The sequence below is a fragment of the Elephas maximus genome, chromosome 1, assembly GCF_024166365.1.
Source record: "Elephas maximus indicus isolate mEleMax1 chromosome 1, mEleMax1 primary haplotype, whole genome shotgun sequence".
NCBI lineage: Eukaryota > Metazoa > Chordata > Mammalia > Proboscidea > Elephantidae > Elephas > Elephas maximus.
In genome coordinates this window covers 61,723,634-61,741,902 of record NC_064819.1, presented here as the reverse complement: position 1 = coordinate 61,741,902, position 18,269 = coordinate 61,723,634, and the positions used below count along the sequence as shown (strand labels likewise).

Genomic DNA, 18,269 nt, shown 5'->3' with positions numbered 1-18,269 from the left:
CCATCAGCTAATGGAGAAACCATGACGTGGCATCATTCTGTCTGTAGTGGTAATGCAGCCCTGTACCAATTTGACTTTGCAGGGATGAGATCTGAGTAATCGCTGGAAGAGTGCTGTGTAAATAGGGACAAATTCCATGAGGTCACCTGTTATGCACTGTATATGGTATTAAATGTTATACAGAATTAGACCCAGAGGAGCTTATGTTTCAAGCGAGTCAAGTGAAAGCAGGTACGCATATGCAGGACCAAGGAGAACAGGGTTGGAGAGAGAGAGAAAGACTGTCTTACCCTTCTCTGGAGATGGTGAGTTTTCTCTGTAATCCTCAAAGAGGGAGTTTCCTTGTTCTAGTTATAAGAGTTTCTTTTACTTTTCATCGGTCTATTTCATGTCCCTCTATGAATTATGGTCAACTTTTCTAACTTCACAGTATTCCTATCTACCATTGACTTGACTCCTGATCCACTGTCAAATCAAATCTCTGAGTTTGAAGGGCTCAGAAAAGAACATTGCAGGCATCCTGCTCACATATACATCTAATCTGCAGAGCTCACTTGAATCATAGTAGCCCTCACAGCCTCTTGTACTCCAAATGATTCCTGGATGTGGAGGCTCTCAAATTTCAGCCAATTTCCTGGAATGCTCAAGTCAAGTCACTGTTGCTCAGCTGCCTCTCATAGAGCAGCTCTCTCGAGAAAGACTGGCCTTGACCTTGGGACATCTTAGTCCAAACATCCACCTTTATAGGGCCAAGTGATCACGAGGATCTTCTGGCTTGCCTAGATAATGGGGTACTTCAAAAGCTATTGAACTGTTTTCTGGGGTCCCATGGGACAGCCAGTTTCCTGTGTACATATGTCAAGCAGGGGTGAATGCACAGGGACTCAACACTCTGGAAAATCCATCTGGCATTGAGAGACCTTCCCTTGTGTGCTTGGTGGAGGAGGTTCAATGGTGAACATTGCAGAAACAAGCCATTCACTGTGCTTTTGGTTCACTGGATATTGTATCATGTTGTCATCCATTAACTTTTTCTTTTTAATTGGTTACTGAGGTTTTTTTTTTAATTGTGCTTTAAATGAAAGTTTACAAATCAAGTTGGACTCTCATAGAAAAATTTAGAAACACCTTGCTATATACTCCTAGTTGCTCTCCCCTTAATGAGACAGCACACCCCTTCCTTCCACTCTCTATTTTCGTGTCTGTTTGGCCAGCTTCTGACTCCCTCTACCCTCTTGTCTCCCCTTCAGACAGGAGATGCCAACATAGTCTCATGAGTCTACTTGATCCAAGAAGCTCGTTCTTCACCAGTATCATTGTTTATCCCATAGTCCAGTCCAATCCCTGTCTGCAGAGTTAGCTTTAGGAATGGCTTCTGACTTGGGCTACCAGAAGGTCTGGGGATCATACCTTTGGGGTAATTTTAGTCTCAGTCAGACCATTAAGTCTGGTCTTTTTATGAGAATTTGGGGTTTGCATCCCACTGCTCTCCTGCTCCCTCAGGGGTTCTCTGTTGTGTTCCCTGGCAGGGCAGTCATTGGTTGTAGACAGGCACCACCTAGTTCTTCTGGTCTCAGGCTAATGTAGTCTCTGCTTTCTGTGCCTCTTTCTGTCTCTTGGGCTCATAATTACATTATGTCTTTGGTGTTCTTCACCCTCCTTTGCTCCAGGTGGGTTGAGACCAATTGATGCATCTTAGATGGCTGCTTGCTAGAGTTGAAGACCCCAGATGCCACTCTCCAAAGTGGGATGCAGAATGTTTTCTTAATAGATTTTATTACGCCAATTGACTTAGGTGGCCCCTGAAACCATGGTCCCCAAGCCCCCACCCCTGCTATGCTGGCCTTTGAAGTGTTCGTTTTAATCAGGAGACTTCTTTGCTTTCGGTTTAGCCCAGTTGTACTGACCTCTCCTGTACTGTGTGTTATCTTTCCCTTTACCTAAAATAGTTCTTATCTGCTATCTAATTAGTGAAAACCCTTCTCCTTCTCTCCCTCCCCCCACTCGTAACCATCAAAGAATATTTTCTTCTCTGTTTAAACTATTTCTTGAGTTCTTATAATAGTGGTCTCATACAATGTTTGTACTTTTGCAACTGACTAATTTCACTCAGCATAATGCCTTCCAGATTCTTCCATGTTAGGAAATGTTTCACAGATTCATCATTGTTCTTTATTGATGCGTAGTGTTCCATTGTGTTAATATACCATTATTTATCCATTCATCTGTTGACGGGCACCTTGGTTGCTTCCATCTTTTTGCTATTGTAAACAGTGCTGCAGTGGACATGGGTGTGCATATATCTGTTCGTGTAAAGGCTCTTATTTCTCTAGGATATATTCCAAGAGTGGGATTGCTGGATCGTATGGTAGTTCTATTTCTAGTTTTTTAAGGAAGCGCCAAATCGATTTCCGAAGTGGTTCTACCATTTTACATTCCCACCAGCAGTGTATAAGTGCTCCAGTCTCTCCACAACCTCTCCAGCATTCATTATTTTGTGTTTTTTGGATTAATGCCAGCCTTGTTGGAGTGAGATGGAATCTCATGGTAGTTCTGATTTGCATTTCTCTAGTGGCTAACGATCGTCAGCGTTTCCTCATGTATCTGTTAGCCACCTGAATGTCTTCTTTAGTGAAGTGTTTGTTCATATCTTTTGCCCATTTTTTAATTGTTTTTTTGTCTTTTTGTAGTTGAGTTTTTGCAGTATCATGTAGATTTTAGAGATCAGATGCTGATCGGAAATGTCATAGCTAAAAACTTTTTCCCAGTCTGTTGGTAATCTTTTTACTCTTTTGGTGAAGTCTTTGGATGAGCATAGGTGTTGTTAGGAGCTCCCAGTTATCTAGTTTCTCTTCTGCATTGTTAGTAATGTTTCTTATACTGTTTATGCCATGTATTAGGGCTCCTAGCGTTGTCTGTATTTTTTCTTCCATGATTTTTATTGTTTTAGATTTTATATTTAAGTCTCTGATCCATTTTGAGTTACTTTTGGTGCATGGAGTGGGGTATGGGTCTTGCTTCTATTTTTTTGCAGATGCTAGCACCGTTTGTTAAAAAGACTGTCTTTTCTCCGTTTAACTGACTTTGGGCCTTTGTCAAATATCAGCTGTTCATATGTGGATAGATTTATGTCTGGATTCTCAATTCTGTTCCATTGGTCTATGTATCTGTTGTTGTACCAGTACCAGGCTGTTTTGACTATTGTGATGGTATAAAATTGGGCTCTAAAATCAGGTAGTGTGAGGCCTCCCACTTAGTTCTTTTTCAGTAATGCTTTACTTATCCGGAGCCTCTTTTCCTTCCATATGAAGTTGGTGATTTGTTTCTCCATCTCACGAAAAAATGTGGTTGGAATTTGGATCGGAATTACATCGTATCTATAGGTCGCTTTTGGTAGAATAGACATTTTTACAGGGTTAAGTCTTCCTATCTATGAGCAAGGTATGTTTTTCCACCTATGTAGTTCTCTTTGGGTTTCTTGCAGTAGTGTCCTGTAGTTTTCTGTGTATAGGTTTTTACATCTCTGGTAAGATTTATTCCTAAGTATTTTATCTTCTTGGGGCCTACTGTAAATGGTATTGATTTGTGATTTCCTCCTTGGTGTTCTTTTTGTTGATGTAGAGGAATCCAGCTGATTTTTGTATGTTTATCTTGTATCCTGATACTCTGCTGAACTCTTCTATTAGTTTCAGTAGTTTTCTTGAGGATTCTTTAGGGTTTTCTCTGTATAAGATCTGCAAATAGAGATACTTTTACTTCTTCCTTACCAAATCTGTTAACTTTTTACTAAGTAAAACTATAATTTCTTTTGGTAAAAAGGAGTGTCATGGATTGAATTGTGTATGTCCCAAAGTATGTGTTGAAATCCTAACCCCTGTACATGTAAAGGAGGCCTGGTGGTACAGTGGTTAAGAGCTCAGCAGCTAACAAAAAAGTCGGCAGTTTGAATCCACCACCTGCTCTTTAGAAACCGTATGGGTTATTTCTGCTCTGTTGTATAGGGTCACTATGAGTTGGAATCAACTCCACGGCCAGCAATGTGGTTTGGTACCTGTAAAAGTGATCTTGTTTGGAAATAGGGGCTTTCTTTTGTTATGTTAATGATTCATGTAAGAGTAGAGTGAGCCCCAAACCTAATACCTTCTGAGTTATAAAAAGAGGGGAATAGGCATAGAGACACACACAAGGAAGACAGGTCCCAAGGAACACCAAGGAAGGCCAAGGATCACTGGTAGACACCAGAAACCAGGAGAGAGGATCACAGAAGGAGTTGACACGGTGGATACTCTGATTTGGACTGATATCAACAAATATATTGGGGAGACATGAGTCAATCTATAATACTTCTTTTTCCCGAAAGAGATTATATCTTTTACTTCGTGTCTAGATCTGTGATAAAATAAATTTCCGTTCTTTAAAGTCACCCACTTGTGGTATTTCTGTTGCGGCAACGCTATAATCCAAGACAAGGAGTAAGCAGAAATTCTGTCTTATAATTTTCCAGCATAATGATTTTCTAGACCAGGTGTTGACAAACTGACCTGTGGACCAAATTCGGCCCCCACCTGCTTTTGTAAATAATGTTTTATCGGAATACAGCCATGCTATTTTTGTACTACAGTGGCAGAGTTGAGTAGTTGTGACAGCAACTGACTGGCCCACAGAGTCTAAAAATTTGCTCTCTGTCCCCTTGCAGAAAAAGTTTGCCAACCCCTGCCTGTTCTAGACATTTAAGAGGTCCCGTTTTTAAAACCATATATATAAGATAGTGATGTTGACTTTTACCTGACCACTCTATACCTGAGTACTTTGGAAACTATAAAGGTCTCATAGATACGTTATTGCTTTTGAGTATTTACTGAACTTCAGTTATGTCTACAGAAAGGCTTAAAGAACACACTTCTGGTGGTACAGTGGTTACGCTGTCAGCTCTAACTGATAGGTCGGCAGTTCAAACCCACCATTGGCACCTTGCTGGAGAAAGATATGGCAGTCTGCTTCCGGAAAGATTACAGCCTTGGAAACCCTATGGGGTAGTTCTCCCCTGTTCTGTAGGGTCACTGGGAGTCAGAATCGACTCGACATCAACAAGGAATAATCAGTATTTTCTTTTAGATCTGGTTCTCCAACCTATAGTCATTTTAATTATTGCCTTGTAAACCACTCCCTAAATATTATCTCCCCCTTAAGTTTTAGGCTTGAATGTTGAAAATGAAACTCTGTTGCAAGTTCGTTTAGAAATGATTTTCTTAACTTGCTATGAGGGCAGTGTTTCCTTATTTTTATATTTGTATGTTATCATTTCCTAAGAATAAGTCTGTACTGAATTCGATGGTATTTATATACAGCGAAGTAGTTAAGTACTGCTCCTTGGAAGACCCATGGGCAGTTCTACTCTGTCTTATAGGGTTGCTTTGAGTTGGAATCGACTCAATGGCAATGGGTCTTTTTTTTTTTTTTGGTTTTCCCAGTTTATAGGCACATTTGGGAATTCACATATTGCCCTTTGAGGGGCTAGTCACTTCTGCAACGTCGGGCCATTCATGCACTCAGTAAGCATGCCTTTTTACGTATGATCTGATGAGAATTCATTCATCGAATCATTAAACAGGCATAATTTGAGTATCTACTTTATATGCCGGAAACCCTGGTTGCGTAGTAGTTAAGCGCTGTGGCTGCTAACCAAGAGGTCAGCAGTTTGAATCCACCAGGTGCTCCTTGGAAACTCTATGGGGCAGTTCTACTCTGTTCTATAGGGTCGCTATGAGTAGGAATCAACTCGACGGCAGTGGATTACTATATATGCCAGACATTGGTGTAGGCATAAGGAGCCCTGCTGGCACAGTTGCTAAGTACTTGGCTGCTAACCAGATGGTTGGTGGTTTGACCTCCCCTGCCATTCTGTGGGTGAAAGATGTGGCAGTCTACTTCTGTAAAGATTACAACCTTGGAAACCATATGGGGTGGTTCTGCTCTGTCCTATAGGGTGGCTATAATTTGAAATTGACTTGATGGAGGTGGGGTTTGGGGTCTAAGCATTGGGAATGAAGAGATAAATGGTTAAAAAAAAAAAAGTCCATGCTGTCAGAGATGGTTCACCATTAGTGAGTGTACTAGGGTTGCCATAACAAAATGCCACAATGTGGGGGACTTACATGAATAGAAATGCATTGTTTGGAGGCTGGAAGTTCAAATCAAGGTATCAGCCATGGTGATTCCTTCTAAGAGCTCTAGAGAGAAACTGCTCCATACTTCTCCCCTAGTTTCTGGTGACGCCTAGCCAACTTTGGCATTCCTTGGCTTGCAGCTGCATCTTCCTAGGGTATCTTCTCCCTGTGTCTAACTCTCTGGGACTGTTCTCTTTTAAAGGACCAGAGACATATAGGATTAGGACCCATCCTTCTCCAGTATGACCTTATGTTAACCTTCAAAGACTCTGCTTCCAAACAGGGTCACATTCACAGGTACTCGAGTCGGGACTTCAGCACATGTTTTTGAAGGACACATCTCAATCTGTAACAGTGGGAGAGATGATTATCCACAAAAATTTATAACGAAATATGAAAAGTGCCCCTTGTAGAGGGATATATAGAGAGTGCAGTATTTTGAGGGCTGGTAAACTTCCTTAAATCATTAAGTCAAGTTAGAATATGGATACATTGATCAGGTGAGAAGGACGGAAATATTATTTACTCTGACGTAGTAAATGAAAGCCTTGAACGAAATAAAATGCAGCTATTCTAGTCGGTGGCCCCCAACAAGGCCAGTGTCCTTGCGCCATTATTGTTCTTACACATTCTTTGTGTTTAGGTCATTAGCATTGCGTTTAGGTCAGATGAGAGTGTGTTCAATCTGCCACGCTTTGGTAACTGAAGTAAAATGCTGATGGAGATCCTTTAAGATTGTCGCTATGCTGTTGATTGCATGCTTGCGGCTCGTAATCAGAATGATGCAAAGTAATTGTTAGACCAACTTGCCAGGCTACATCTTGTGTGGCTGCAACTGTCAGCACTTTGATCCTGCCGTTCCGCCTCAATAGCGCTTGTCTAGCACTAAAGCGCGACTCTGCTGAATGTTAGGGGTAACTTTTGCTCTGGCATCTTTGCTTGCCACCCTGTCTTGGTGATCTGGTATATCTGTCTTCTATAAGAACAATACCACAAGTAGATGGCTTTAACGAACAGAAAGTAATTCTCTCACAGTTTAGGAGGCTAGAAGTCTGAATTCAGAATGCCGGCAATAGGGGAAGGCTTTCTCTCTCTGTTGGCTCCGGAGGAAGGTCCTTGTCTCTTCAGCTTCCGCGTACTGGTTCATTGGAGATCTCCATGTGGCGCGCCATCTATCTCACCCCATCTCTGCACGCTAGCTTGCTTGCTTAATCTCTTTTATATCTCAGATTGACTCAAGATACGCACTACACTAATCCTGTTTCGTTAACATACCAAAAACACTCCCAAATGGGATTATAACCATAGGCTTAGAGGCTAGGATTTACAACACATATTTTTGGGGGACACAGTTCAATCCATAACAGACCCCAAAATACATATCTTGGAAAAAGAAATAATCTGTTCATACAGTGAAAGCAAGTGCTTATTGTTTTGTTTGGCAGAATGCTTACGCATTTGGGTTTTAATCTAAAAATCTGCGTGAGTGTGGCCAAGGTGCTCATGTCTGTTTTATTTGGCTGTGAAACCCAGACAAACCTAGCTGTGACTTCTTGCTTTGTCACTCACTTACTAGTTATGTAACCTTGAATGTTACTTGAGCCTTGTTCTCCTCATCTATACAGTGGGGCTAATAGAACCTGTTTTACAGAGGTTTTGTGAAGAATAGAGACAATAGATACAAATTGTTACCAAAAAGCAGTTGTTGTTGTTAGTTGCCTTTGACACGGCTCTGACTCATGGCCACCTTATGAATAACAGAAGGAAACATTACCTGGGCCAGCACCGTCTTCATGATTGTTGGTGGGTCTGAGTCCGTTGTCGTCGCCGTTGTGTCAGTGCATCTCATTATGGGTTTCCCTCGTTTTTGCTGACCCTCAACTTTACTAAACATGATGTCCTTTTCTAGCCATTGGGCTCTCCTGATAAAGTGTCCAAAGTAAACGAGTTGAAGCCTTGCCATTCTTGCTTCTAAAGGGCATTCTGGTTACATTTCTTCTAAGCACAAAGTAGCCACTCAGTAAGCAATAGTGACTAGCATTAAGGAATCTGATGCTTACTCAAGGAGCCCTGGTGGTGTAGTGATTAAACCTTGGCCGCTAACCAAAAGGTCAAACCCCTCAGTGACTCTGCTGAGAAAGACCTGGCAATCTGCTACCTTAAACAACTGAGAAAACCCTATGGGGCAGTTATACTCTGTCACCTCGGGTCTCTATGAGTCTAAATAAACAGCACATGACAACAGGAACAACAACGATGATGCTTAGTCAGCATGACACAATAAAATGGAAAGATAAAAGTTCAAAAATGTAACTAAGGAATATATATTAGCACGGTTTTTCTGGCTAGGTCTTACTTCTCATAGACACACAATTGGATGAAGAATGTTAGAACCTTAAATATAATTATCCATGGCTAGGTCAGTGGTTAAGAGCTTGGCTGCAGCTTGGTGTCTCACCAAAAGGCTGGCAGTTCAAATCCACCAACCGCTCCTTGGAAACCCCATGGGACAGTTCTACTCTGTCCTGTAGGGTTGCTGTGAGTTGGAATCAACTCAACAGCAATTTTTTTTTTTTTTTAATCTACTATACAAAATGTGTTCTGGGACCATCCGATGTAACCATCAAAGAACATGAAGATCCTTTTGAAATTTAAGAATGTGTATAATTTAGCCTTGGCTGCATAAAAGAGATGTTACGTAGCACACGACACACCCTGACCATCTGGTTCTGTCTCATTCAGGAAGCAGTGACCCCAAGAGAGTTGGACAAAGCAAATACTCTGTCCATGTAAGGAATTTGTTGTTAGATTTGTAGACAACTCACAGACTCCTGAATTTCATCATCGAAAGAGATTTCTTAAAAGTAGTTCTGGCCGTATTCCATGATATAACAAGTGTGAGTTGTTGAAGAGATCTCTTTCTGTCTCTAACCAGTGGTAAAATTTAAGGTCTGTTTTTATCTCCTATCATTGATTGCCACCACCTGTCAGTTTGCCATACCGTGGTGGCTTGTGTGTTGCTATGATGCTGAAAGCTATGCCACCAGTATTTCAAATACTAGCGGGGTCCCCATGGTGAACAAGTTTTAGGGGAGCTTTTTCCAGACTAAGAGAGACTAGGAAGAAAGGCTTGGTGATTTACTTCTGTAAATTAGCCAGTGGAAACCCCATGGATCACAACAGAATATTGTCCAATGTAATGCTGGAAGGTGATTCCCCCCGCTCCCCAGTTTGGAAGAAACTATACAGCAGCTGAACCAACGGACTCAAATACACCAACACTTGTGAAGACATGCAGGACTGGGCAGTGTTTCGTTCTGTTACAAATAAAGTTGCAATGTGTTAGAGCTAACTCGATGGCAAATAACAAGGTCAAAGTAGAACAGTAAAAGTCTCTTCTAAAAGCATGGCTTTCACCACAAATTGGCACTTCCCCTAAAACTGCATAACCTTGACCAGGAATGAGAAATTTAGGGCAAATATGACGTGTAAGGTAACATGCAAAGGAACAACCAGAATGCTCCTTAGAAGCGAGAATGGCAAGACTTTGTCTCATAGACTCAGACATGTTGTCAGGAGGAACCAGTCCCTGGAGAAGGACATTATGTGTGATAAAGTAGAGCGTCAGCAAAAAAGAGGAAGACCCTCAACAAGAGGGACTGACACAGTGGCTGCAACAATGGGCTCAAGCATAACAATGATTGTAAGTATGGCATGAGACCAGGCAGTGTTTCGTTCTGTTGTATATAAGGTCGCTGTGAGTCAGAAGTGACTCAACGGCACCTAACAAACAACAATTTGTTATAGATTCTGGCTTCACAAGTTAAATTCTGTATTTCTGTACTTTGTTTCTCCCCTTTTGATCGCTTCAGGATTTCCTGCTGGCATCTGATTTGGCATTTCTCTAGAACTGTAGCGGGTCCTGCCTCTCTCTCTCTCCCCACGTTATTCCCTGCCAATTCTCCAACTCTTGCCTGTTTGTAGACAGGAGTTGTGCTGGGAATACTTAGCTGGAGGAGGCGAGGCATATCTCCACACTCTGATGATTTGGGGAAACCCTGGTGGTGTGGTGGTTAAGTGCTGTGGCTGCTAACCAAAAGTTGTCAGTTCAAATTCACCAGGCGCCCCTTGGAAACTCTGCGGGGCAGTTCTACTATGTCCTACAGGGTAACTATGGGTCCCAATCTACTCAATAGCAATGAGTTTTTTTTTTTTTTTAAACAGGTCACAACCTCAACCTCCCCTCAAAAGTTTCATATTCCTTGTGAGAGACTGACTTGATTTGTAAACTTTCACTTAAAGCACAATAAAAATTAAAAAAAAAAAAAAAGTTTCATATTCCTGAAATGTTGCTAGTCACTGTCATAGGTATGACATAATTTTCTCAGTAGAGGACAAGGATGTGTCAAGTAACTCCAACAAACTGTTTCACATGTTTTACTGAACCAACCCTTCTCTTTGAGAAAGAAATTAGATTATAAATATCGAGACTACACAAGTAGCCCAAGCCTTGGCATCTTCTACATATGAGTTCTGCTGCTTTTTGGTAGATATTCAAGTTCAAATAATGTGATTATTCTTTCTACAGGCACTTAAGAGTCTTCCTCCGTACCATTAAGTAGCTGCACCATGATTGGGTTGAAAACGGGGATACTTTTTTAACTTCAGACTTCCAGTTTCGTCTTTGATATTGGCATTGCTATCCACTGTTAGACTATGTTTTAAAAACTTTGTCGCCTTTCAATATTGGACATCTACTGCATACTGTGATTGTGATATTCTTCCCTGTGGTTTATGTGTTAGTTTGCATTCTTCTAAGCTACACCCACTCAAACCAAAACATTTTTTTTTTTTATTTTTGCTGTCGAGACTTCTTGTATCTATACAATCTGCCTTTCTCAATTACAATGCAAACATAGAAGAAATGAGTCAGATGCTTAGAGCCATGCAGCATTTAACTACCAGCGTGTTGTTTCTCATAAATGTGTTGCACTTGGGTAGATTCTGTCAGTTCAACAAATATATATTTAGTGGTTCATTCTTTTAATGCTGTACCCATGCAGTCCTTAAACATGACGATGAAGAGGTATTTATTGGTTTTAAAAGAGGTTTACAATATGAGTAAAAAAAGGAGAATCAGGCCACAAAATAGGAATACCATCATTTTATTTTATAAATAAATTGGATGCATGTATATACATTTATTTATAAAAGTATGAGTATAATATAATCTGTATATTTGGTCATGGGAGAAAGCCTGGAAGCATGTAAACCAAAACGTTAATGGTGATAATTAGTGGGACCTTTAGTGATTTATTTTTTTAGTGATTTATAGTATTTTTTTCCCCTTATCTCTATTAGCTAATTGTTCAACAGTAAACAGTTTTATTCTCTTCTCATTTGTCTCTTCTAATTTCGGGGGTGAGGAAAAGAATATGGCACAGGTATTCATATTATAATAATTTATAAAATTATAATTATAAAAATCTCTCTTGTATCTTTTCTCCATTTCCATTATAGGTATGTAAATGTGTTGTGCCAAATGATAATAAAGCTACTTTTTTTCTTTTTTATTAAGTGTCTTCCACATGCCAGGTAGAAGGAAGAACTTGAACACACTATGTAAGGTAGACACGATTCTCATTATGCAAATGTGAAAGGGGTTCAGAGGGTTTCAGTCTCTTGTATCGCATAGCTAGTATGCGACTGAGCTGAGATTCAGACTCAGGACTGGCTCTGACATCAGTTTTTGTGGTCTTTATAATTCTTATCGCAGACGGCTTGTCTGCCGTTAGGATGAAAAGGGTGTGAGTGGGTTACAAAGTGTTGCTTTAAAAAGAAGGTGCTCACAGATTTTACCAGCATATATTGTCTTGACTCTTCAATTAGAGTACAAACTTCTCAAGAGCCAAAATCGTATCTTCCTGCATCTTAGTAGCTCTCACCTTCGTTACGACAGTCTAACGGTACAGTTGTGTTTAAAGGTTGGTGGTTTGAACCCGTCCAGCGGCACCACAGAAGAAAGGCCTGGCAATCAGCTTCCATTATGTTCACAGCCAAGAAAACCCAATGGTTCTGCTCTGTAACACATGGGGTTTCCATGAGTCAGAATCAACTCAATGGCAATGGGTTTAGGCATTTTTGTTTGTTTGTTTTAAACACTCGCGGGTGGTATTGGTGGTTCAGTGGTAGAATTCTTGCCTTCCATGTGGGAGACCTGCGTTCGATTCCTGGCCAGTGCACCTCATGCACAGCCATCACCCATCCGTCAGTGGAGGTTTGCTTGTTGCTGTGATGCCGAACAGGTTTCAGCAGACCTTCCAAACTAAGACTAGGAAGAAAAGGCTGATGATCTAGTTCTGAAAATATGCCAGTGAAAACCTTATGGATCACAGTGGGCTGATCTACAACAGATCCTGGGAATGGCACAGACAGAGCAGCGCTTTGTTCCATTGTACTGGGGGTCACCGTGAAGAGGGGGGCCGACTGGACAGCAGCTAACATCAAAAACAAACACTTGTGGACTTCTCTGAGCGACGGTAATGAGTGCCAGTACATTCTGAGACACTGAGGGCGTCTGCCTCCAAGCTTTTGGGGCCTCGTCTGCAGGAGCCTTTTCCTACTCCCCCAGCGACCACAAGGCAGCCCACTTCTTTTAGGGAGGGAAGGAAAAGCAGTGGCCTTTTTTTTTTTTTTTTATTGTGCTTTAAGTGAAAGTTTACAAATCAAGTCAGTTTCTCATACGAAAATGTATATATACCTTGCTGTATACTCCTAGTTGCTCCCCCCATAATGAGACAGCACACTTCTTCCCTCCGCTCCCTATTTTCATGTCCATTCGGCCAGCTTCTGACTCCCTCTGCCCTCTCATCTCCCCTCCAGATAGGAGCTGCCCACATAATCTCATGTGTCCACTTGATCCAAGAAGCTCATTCTTCACCAGTATCGTTTTCTATCTCATAGTCCAGTCTAATCCCTGTCTGAAGAGTTGGCTTTGGGAATGGTTCCTGTCTTGGGCTAACAGGTCTGGGGACCATGACCTTTGGGGTCCTTCTAGTCTCAGTCAGACCATTAAGTCTGGTCTTTTTATAAGAATTTGAGGTCTGCATCCCACTACTCTCCTGCTCCCTCAGGGGTTCTCTGTTGTGTTCCCTGGCAGGGCAGTCATCGGTTGTAGATGGGCACCATCTAGTTCTTCTGGTCTCAGGCTAATGTAGTCTCTGGTTTATGTGACCCTTTCTGTCTCTTGGGCTCATTACTACCTTGTGTCTTTGGTGTTCTTCATTCTGCTTTGCTCCAGGTGGGCTGAGACCAATTAATGCGTCTTAGATGGCCCAGATGCCACTCTCCAAAGTGGGATGCAGAATGTTTTCTTAATAGATTTTATTATGCCAATTGACTTAGATGTCCCCTGAAACCGTGGTCCCCAACCCCCTGCCCCTGCTATGCTGGCCTTCGAAGCATTCAGTTTATTCAAGAAACTTCTTTGCTTTTGGGTTAGTCCAGTTGGGCTGACCTCTCCTGTATTGTACGTTATCTTTCCCTTCACCTAAAATAGTTCTTACCTACTATCTAATTAGTGAAAACCCCTCTCCCTCTCTCCCTCCCCACTCTCGTAACCATCAAGAATATTTTCTTCTCTGTTTAAACTATTTCTTGGGTTCTTATAATAGTGGTCTCATACAAAATTTGTCCTTTTGCAACTGACTAATTTCACTCAGCATAATGCCTTCCAGATTCCTCCATGTTATGAAATGTTTCACAGATTCATCATTGTTCTTTATCAACGAGTACTATTCCATTGTGTGACTATACCATAATTATCCATTCATCCGTTGATGGGCACCTTGGTTGCTTCCATCTTTTTGCTATTGTAAACAGTGCTGCAATGAACATAGGTGTGCATATATCTGTTCACGTAAAGGCTCTTATTTCTCTAGCATGTATTCCAAGGAGTGCGATTGCTAGATCGTATGGTAGTTCTATTTCTAGTTTTTTAAGGAAGCACCAGATTGATTTCCAAAGGGATTGTACCATTTTACATTCCCACCAGCAGTGTATAAGTGTTCCAGTCTCTCCACAACATCTCCAACATTCATTATTTTGTGTTTTTTGGATTAGTGCCAGCCTTGTTGGAGTGAGATGAAATCTCATTGTAGTTGTGATTTGTATTTCTCTAATGGCCATTGATTGTGTTTCCTCATGTATCTGTTAGCTACCTGAATGTCTCCTTTAGTGAAGTGCCTGTTCATATCCTTCACCCATTTTTTAATTGGTTTGTCTTTTTGTAGTTGAGTTTTTGCAGTTTCATGTAGATTTTAGAGATCAGACGCTGATCGGAAATGTCATAGCTAAAGACTTTTTCCCAGTCTGTTGGTAATCCTTTTACTCTTTTGGTGAAGTCTTTGGATGAGCATAGGTGTTTTAATTTTAGGAGCTCCCGGTTATCTAGTTTCTCTTCTGCATTGTTAGTAATGTTTTATATACTGTTTATGCCATGTACTAGGGCTCCTAGCATTGTCCCTATTTTTTCTTCCATGATCTTTATCATTTTAGATTTTATATTTAGGTATTTCATCCATTTCGAGTTAGTTTTTGTAGTAGTGGCCTTCTTACAGCTCTTAAAATTCATCCTAAAGGCTCTGGCATCATGTGAATGTTGGCAACAGAAGGAACCCTGGGAGCTAGACTAGTTTTGCCTCACATCCCCTTTCCAGCCTGCAACAAAACAAAACCCATTGCTGTTGCGTAGATTTCAACTCATGGTGACGCCGCATGTTATAGACGAGAACTGTTCTATGGGGTTTTCTTGGCTGTACTCTTCCCAGAAGCAGATTGCCAGGCCTGTCTTCTGTGGTACTGCTGGGTGGGTTCAAACTGCTAACCTTTAGGTTAGTGAATTGAGTGCCAACCCTTTGTGTCACCCAGGGCAATGGAGTCTTTAGAGCAATTTCTTTAGATTAAAGAAAAAAAAAAAAAAAAAGGGTGTTGAACTTAGCCCCTACGTGGCATAGATTAAACAGCCTGTTGCTGCTACTCCCTTATCGCCTTTGTCTCTAGGCTTCCTCTGTCCAACATTCTCATCGTCTCGCCCCTTTCCCACACTGTGTTTGGCCCGTCGGTATCTCAGACAAAGTGGCTTCATCACTGATGACTCACCCCGCCTGAGATGTGGACTCCAGTGCCTCTCTGCCAAGTCCACATTCCCATACGAGCCTAATTACGGATCCCTGTTGGGTCATTGACCTTTGTGTGCAGTGGAGCGGTGCGTGTGCCATTTGGGGAAAGGGCGTAGTGCAGTAACGAGGTGCTCTGCTTGTTCTCTGAGGTGTCTTCACGTCAGCCTGCAGTGGGGGTGCTAGATAGGAGATTTTCAGTGATATACCGAAGAAAGTATTTCCTATATTCCTCTGTCATGAGAATTACACATTTAGTGATAAATGAACCAGGCACAAGATTCTATCCTACAAATCGATTGTTCCGAGCTCAGTGTTTAAAACTCAGTCAGCCAAACAGCTGTACATCCATTTGTTCTTCAGGGATATATCGTGCACCTCGGAAGTGCCAAAGTACTAAGTGCTCGGGTTGTTTGTCATCTCTAGGACTGCCTACTTGTGTGACTTACCCACCAGCACGAGTCGCCGTTGAGTCAACTCCAAGTCATGGCAACCCTGTGCGTCCGAGTAGGATTGTACTCCGTAGGGTTTTCAATGGCTGATTTTTCAGAAGATCACCAGGCCTTTTTTCCAGGGCACTTCTCGGTGGACTCAAACCTCTAACCTTTTTTTTTTTTAGTAGCCGAGCTTGTTAACCATTTGCACCACCCGGAGATTTCATGTGTGATTTATAGAATGGACTTAATGTTGTTCTCTTTTTTTTCTTCCAGTTTTCCAAAGACATTAGAGCATTTTCTTGGTGAAGAGAAATCAACCTGCTGTTTTCAGAGGGTGAGTGATTGTTCATATATTTTTATATATATCAAAATGTTATCCAACTTTTGTGATATTCCAAGAAAAGGTGTTTTGATAGCATGCATTCTGCATCAAGGAAAGCTTCAGAAGTTTCTCCCAAGAAAATTGTTCTTCAGCTCTCCTCAGTATTGGGTCTTTCAGAGAAGGTTTCCCTAGGCTTCTCTTACCTTTCTTTTTCCTGTTCCCATGTTATGCTTTTATGAGTTGTCCTCATCACTGCTGTTACTTTGTCCAACCTGCAGAGGGCCGAGGCAGGAAGTTGCTGTCTTCCGTGACTGAGGCACAGAGATAGTACTGCTGAGGGTAAAGGTAAACGGTCCGTTTTGTTCATGTGAGAGCCCTGTCTTGTGAATACCGTGACCCAGATAATAGGATATGCGTACCAGATAAGACTTTAGAGCTCATCCATCAGAGCCCCTTATTTATAGCTGAGGGAACTGAACCCAAAATCGCCTGTTTGGGGTTTCATAGGCAGTAGCAAAGCCAGGATGATGAAAGAAGCATTTGAGTCCTAGCTGTATGGACTTCACACTGCCTGTTGAATCCACAGATGGTTTCTGAGGATATAGAGTTATAGGTGGCTCAGCTGAATGTAGTATTGATAAACTAATGATTGCTGTTGTTAGCTGATCTGATTCATGGTGACCCTGTGTACAACCTGGGCCTGCACCAGCTTCGTGATCAGTGGTATGCTCAAGTCCATTGTGGCCACTGTGTATTCTGAGTGCCTTCCAAGCTAAAGGACTCATCCTCCAGCACTATATTGTATGATATTTCGTTGTGATCCATAGGGTCTTCATTGGCTAATGTTTGGAAGTAGATCTCCAGGCCTTTCCTCCTAGTCTTTGTTAGTCTGGAAGCTCTGCTGAAACCTGTCCACTATGGGTGACCCTGCTGATATTTGAAATGCCAGTGATGTAACTTCCAGCATCACAGCGACACTCCTGCCACCACAGTATGACAGACTGACAGATGGCGGTGTAAGCCAATGATTGCTCCTTTCTAAGGCAGGTGTCAGGAATGATGTGATTAGCTGCTGAACCTTCTAGTAATCTTACTTGACTGCTACTCCAAGGAGCCCTGGTGGTGCAACAGTTAAGTGTTTGCCTGCTAACCAGAAGGTTGGCTGTTTGAACCTACCCAGCAGCTCCACAGGAGAAAGACCTGGCAATCTGTTTCCTTAAAGATTACAGCCTAGAAAACCCTATGGGGCAGTTCTACTCTGTCATATGGGGTTGCTATTAGTCGGAATTCACTTGATGGCACCCAACAACAACAAGAGCGGCTGGTGGAGTGGGTGGAACACTTCTATTATTGACATCGTCTGAGAGAGCAAATTTCCCTTGCATGCTTTCCATTTGCAAGGCCACATCCCGTGCTGAGACTTGGTACGACATCTGTTTTGCAGCAGGAAGCCAAGGTGCACCTGCAGGCGGGAAATGGCCAGCTGCAGACCTACCTACCCCCGCTCAAGGCTGTCCACACCTGCAGAGGGTTCACAGGTCTCTCGTGAGTCATTATAAACCTGGACTCATTGAGACTTTTAGAGAAACATTTTTTCATTACAAAAGAAAATTACGCTGTCTTTTATAGAATAGCACAATCGTGGGATATGATGGAAAAAAGTATAAGAATGTGATTTCCTACTACAATCTGGGAAGGTTGACTTGACTGTGGTTCTCTTGAAGACCCCTGTGCTACATCGGGCTCTGGGTCAGGGTCTTTTAGGTCAGTGAGCTAAGTGCATTTATTTCCAAAACATTTCATCTCATCTAGTGATTGGTTTAAGTGTGGTATTAAGAATCTATGGCCATTGTCTTATCCCGCTTGTCAACTGAATCACTTTATCTTAGCATCTGGGGACTCCTCTTTTCCCAACTGGAGTAATTATGATTGAGCTTAATCTGTCTCCTGCTTTCTGCCAGGGTATGGGGTGGAATTTAGAACATGAATTGCTGAATCACTGAGGATCGCCTGCTGTTACCCTAATACTGATCTCTCCGTATACCCGCGTGTGGTTTGCGTGAATGTGCATTCATTACGAACTTGAACATAAGAGTTTCCATTTCCCGTCTTACCCAAGAGAAGCCCAAAAGGTTTATCCCCAGAGCATTTCATAGTGTAATATGGG

At 41.8% G+C, this 18,269-nt stretch overlaps 1 protein-coding gene across 7 annotated transcripts in view; it reads left to right on the top strand.

Annotated features, from left to right (window-relative positions):
- Positions 1 to 18,269, top strand: part of ATXN1 (ataxin 1) — a 533,523-nt gene that overhangs the window by 277,327 nt on the left and 237,927 nt on the right. For all 7 annotated transcript variants that reach the window (XR_007517400.1, XR_007517403.1, XR_007517401.1 and 4 more), the window contains exon 5: positions 16,054 to 16,114. The gene's annotated coding sequence lies outside the window, so the exon portion shown is untranslated. The remainder of the gene's footprint in view (positions 1 to 16,053; positions 16,115 to 18,269) is intronic.